Source organism: Diadema antillarum, unplaced genomic scaffold, assembly GCF_040938485.1.
Source record: "Diadema antillarum isolate AM-2024a unplaced genomic scaffold, OU_Dant_1.0 seq00000063_RagTag, whole genome shotgun sequence".
In the NCBI taxonomy this organism is placed as follows: domain Eukaryota; kingdom Metazoa; phylum Echinodermata; class Echinoidea; order Diadematoida; family Diadematidae; genus Diadema; species Diadema antillarum.
In genome coordinates, this window is record NW_027271166.1 from 957,872 (window position 1) to 963,098 (window position 5,227).

General features: G+C 38.6%; 1 long non-coding RNA gene across 1 annotated transcript; it reads right to left on the reverse strand.

Annotated features, from left to right (window-relative positions):
* Nucleotides 1-450: 450 nt before the first annotated feature.
* Nucleotides 451-2,324, reverse strand: LOC139725877 (uncharacterized). The gene is made up of 3 exons (XR_011710574.1): nt 2,270-2,324; nt 1,662-1,871; nt 451-1,061 (listed from the first exon to the last, which is right to left on the reverse strand). It is a non-coding gene; the product is annotated as an uncharacterized lncRNA (long non-coding RNA).
* Nucleotides 2,325-5,227: the final 2,903 nt, after the last annotated feature.

Here is a 5,227-nt window from a genome sequence, read left to right on the forward strand (position 1 = left end):
CCTATTCTCCATACATGTTGTACTACATTTCTAATACCTCTCTCCATGTGACCGATTTCAAGAATATCTCAGAAAGAAAATATTAACTACCGAATACTGCATTTCCTATCAGGTCTACAAGAAAATTGCAAAGAATTCCGAACAAATACAACTACTGGCCTCTTATTTGCGTAAAATATCTGCTGATTGTATAGGAAGCACCTAAGGGGAAAAAATGAAATGGCAGATATTTTGATTTGATTTGTTTTGATTTCTATATTCCTTTTTGCATAAGAATATAACAGAAAGCCAATCGAACAGAGTTCTTGAGTAATATCTTAACAGTGAATTACAAGGACATTGGTTGATGAATAAAATGAAGTGAATAAAACTATTTTCTAAATAGTGCAAAACTATTTCGAGCAAGTGTCTTTACATATTAGATAAAATTACAATTTTACGTACCAGCTGTTAAAAAAAAGACAATTACACATATATCTATGAGCAATAAGAATGAAGGTGACCATCATCGTAAGCACAGAGGACAATTTCAAAACCAATTTTCATCAAATAAGCATTGAATTCCTCTTCGAATTATATAGGCCCCCTACCTTCATATTTCTGTAGAGGTTCGTCATTATGTAATACACGCATACACACACACGGAGAACTGAAGCCCTATCGCATACAAAACCCTATCATCCCCCATATGATTTACTTTATTCTAGTATACAGGTTTACATGCACACTGTCAGTGAAGAAAAAAAAAACAATAGAAAGGTTGCTCTAACAGGTGGGATGCCTCCTAATAGGTCTGTAGTCCATCATGACGATGTGAGACATCACATGGCTAGCGGGAAAAATATTATTAATATTAAAAATTGTTATCCATGGTTCATTTCCTTCATATGGCATGTAGGCCTATAGATATAATATATATCAGTATATCTTGCGATGTCCTTGTAATCCTCAGATGTTTGCACTTTTAGACGGGTTGTATAGAAGTAAGCGCATGCATGTTTCATTCTAATCCAGACAGGTTTGGCGTGACCCCTGATCAATTCTTCCATGACGTACTGGTGCTGGTAAAAACAAATGATTACACAAGGAAAACAAATCAGTTGGCTTTGCAATACAATGGACTTAACTGCTCCCATAGATTCTGAAAATGAATGGGTAGCAAAGAAGTTGACTGAATCCATAAGCAAGTTCAAATTAAAAGGAATGACAGAATCCCTTCGTCACATTAGCACTGTCTTGCGTCAGTTTTTACTTGCTTTGCTGAATTTTCTGGACATAGTTCAAGTCTTTTTTGTTGTTGTTGCTTCTTTCTTATTCATCATCATTATCAAGCAGAGTTACGACCATTACTGTATCCTTTGTCTCTTGGGTGAAGATTTTCACATCTGTAATTTACACTTTCAACAATATTTGCAATAAATCAATTTTCCATATTTATTTTAGGTAATGGAATGGATTCGGCAGTCGGGAGTAGGTCCCTCCCCCCCCCCCCCAAAAAAAAAAAAACAACAACAACAACAACAAACAAACAAACAAACAGACAAACAAACAGAAGAACTTAAAGCATCTAAAATCTGCATTTTATAGAAAATCATTTACATGCCCTTTAAGTACATGTACATAATATTCATTGATTTGGCTCTGCAATTTTGAGTACTTACTTGATTTCCACTTTCCACATGGGTAGTATACAGTGATGTACTATACCCAGTTGATTTCTCTGCTGACTGCAGCATGCCTCGTTCTCTGCCAGCAGAGGTAATGTCTTGCAGAATTTATACAGTCGTCAGGACATCATCGTCACCCACTTTGGTGTCATCGGCATCCCTTTCCAAGACATCCTAACGGGCTTTACATTCAATTTTCACCACCTGTTGATTTATGAAGAATTTACAGGGAATAAAACTGAATTTCACTCAAAATATAGTCACTAACCCATCGTCATTCACATGAAAGATACTTCATAACTTCGTAAAAGATACAGTGAGTTTATCCGCTAGGCCGAGTTTACCCATAACTACGGTACCGGTAATCTGTAGAGTGTAGGCGTATTGTAACGTTAACAACACTAACACGTTACAGTTAGAGCGGCAGCGTTCCCCGTTCTATAAACGCTAACCGTCAGATTTAGTAATAGAAAACTAAAACAAACGAGCAAAATCTTTAAGGGCTTAGCCTATTTCTACGCCTACTACAGTTTTACATTAAACGAGGGCAATTTTGCAATAAATCTGGTTATTCACCGACTTAGCAGGCTTAGCAGACTTACCGCTTTCATGCAGGCCGGCCAGGCTAGAACTTTATCGCTTCGACGCCATCTTAGCTATAGATCCGCTCCTTGGCCTTAGCTTACGTAGAATACGGGGATACAACAGTCGAATCAGTGCAGTCGATCGAGTCGTAAGTACAGTGTAGTGTACCAAGCCTAGAACGAATGCGCACGTACTGTAGGCCTACGCACATCACGCTGCTAGCGCAGCACCAGCCAGCCAATCAGACAGATCCATCCGTACAGGTACGTACGCGCACATCTCCTTTCCCGCCAATTGTGCATTGATTATGGTCATAATATGTATAGCACGAGTGTGCGCTAGAAGCGCACGCACAGGGCACCACTGCGTGCGTTGTGGCCGCGGCCGTCATGTCACATGCGCTGCTGTCTTGTAGATCAGAGTACGAGTATCACAGTGTTTATGTTAAACATGTGCGGTGTTTAGAACGTGTTTACGAGCGTTCTAAATGTAAACGCGTCTGTTTACCCTGACAGCAGAAGTGTTTAGGCCTAACCAACAAACATTTGGGTAATGCCCTAAACCATGAACGAAATCATTAACAAAGGCAATTTCCTTTTTTTTTTCTAGCAGTTAAAATATAGGACTGTACATGCGAGACCAAAATATAGATTTAATACAGTTGTATTACATATTTTTAGGTTATCCTTTTATCTATTGATTAGGCATTTCCATGAAAGGCCTAAAACATGAATTATTTCATAGTGCATCTTGATGTCGTAACAGTTTCCACTTTCTAGTGATAAAAGGAAACTAGAAATTGCAATTTACACACCATTTCCAACAATTTTACATATATATATGGACATATTGAGATTAACATAGCGTGACCAGAATAAACACTCCAACTAAACACTCCAAGCTAAACACTTTAACTCTCAATACTTTAAACGTGCTATACACACCGGGTGTTTAGATGTTAAACAAAGTGTTTATATTTTTAACACTGTGTTTAGTTCATAAACATGTCGCATGTCGCATTTTTTACAGTGTAGGCGTTTTCCGAAATGAACACGTCTCTTTGCGAGCACTAGTCACGTAGAACATCGGGTTACTTTTTGAGAAGTGACCTGGGAAAATTATGGAGCTAGTGCATGGCCTGATTCTCGTTGCAAACTTCTCGCATTGTGAATGTTGCTGCGGAGCACAGGATGAGTGCAAGTGTTGTCAACTCCTGTCTGTCTATGCAATTGTGAGTGCCAGTTAGATGTGCAGGCCTAATGTTCGTTTCCGTGTGGCAAGTTGGTACTTGTACATGTCTGTTTTCATGTTTAATCACTCCCCGAATGATCAGTATTCTTTGCATATTAAGCAGAGAATATGATTAGCCGTGGAAAATTTGACATTCACGATTTCTTAAAGTATTATATCTGCGATAAAATGTGGGTAGAAATTAGATAAGAAGACAATTATTTACCCGTTTATGCGAAGAGGCAACCCGATTATCAGGTAATTTTAATGTGCATTGGAACTGATTTTGAATTTACTACCCAATTAAACGGAGTACCCGTTTAAGCGATACCCGATTACGCGGAGAGTACTGTACTCATTATAGCTAGTTTCTCCAATTTCAAAAATTATGATTACACATACATTTGTGACATAATTACAGTACATGTGTTATATATTACCATACAAAACGGTCACCAATATTTTGTTGAGACTGTTCAATAGATGAGTAAATGCCGAGGATTAATTGTGGGACAATGTAAACTAATGATCGAAGATTGGATGTAAATAAATCACTAGATGATATGTGCCAGCACGAAGAAAATTAGTACTTTGAGAATAATCATGGCAATGAAGAAGAATGAAGCTTAGATAGGATTAATTCAAGCCTGCTCCCATGTTTACAGACACGATCTTGTACAATAAGATGGATACGGTATGCGGTAGAACATTAGCGTTATGAGTATTGCGTTTATATCTTCAGAGGAATGTGACCTATATATTTTTCATAATTACACAGATTGGATAACATAGGGAAGTTAGTGATATAGTTTAATAACACACACACACACACACACACACACACATACATTCGCACACTATACACAGGCACACACTAGAACCTGTATAGGCTCGGACGTTCTTTATCTAAAAACGTACTTCCCTATCCAGTCTTAGCCGTTTGTCCAGGCCCTCTCGCAGTATACTATGATGGCTACTACGGGGGATCTAAAGCGAGCCCAGCCGAGCGATAGTATGCTTCTTTCGTCACAATTCCCTCACCACCATACAGCCAGAGGGCCATGGTTAAAGGCTATATCCAGTCCATGAGCTTTTTCTCCCAGTAGCATAGATTTTGCATGTGAATGCGATTTTGTGCAAGTGTAAATGTATAGCTTGTATGCATGGGTTCATTGGCATTTTGTGGATATATTTTTCGCATTTTGCACATAATATACGTTTAACATATTTGATTGTGTTTGTTAAGTATAGGTTTGTTTTGTGGAGTACTTTGAAGATTTATACGCCTTGCCACCCATTCATGCAACAAGAATGGTTATAGAATGGGTAGCGAGAATCCTGCGATCTCATTGGTCGAGAGCTATGTGTTGATTTGTACTGGCCTCACGCTGAGTCACAGTGGTGAACATGTTACAGTATCACCCACTTGTAACAAAGGTTCGAGCACTAAGGGTGGGATTTCACGGAGCACGCGAACGATTTGCGAAGGACGCGAATGATAAAATCCAACATTCGGAAAAGTTTTTCTCCGAATGTTTTCAGACAATGAAGCCGAAAACTATTCTTGCGCAATGTGTGCGAAGTTTCCACGACGTATGTGCGAATGTCGTGTGTATCATTGCTAAGTACAGCATGTTACGTACACGAAGAACACGCGACGGAAATGCGAACAACGAAAAATTTTCAATAATCATGGGAGAAAATGTACCCAAGGAGAGGTGGAAGCTGTCTTTAATTGACTTTTT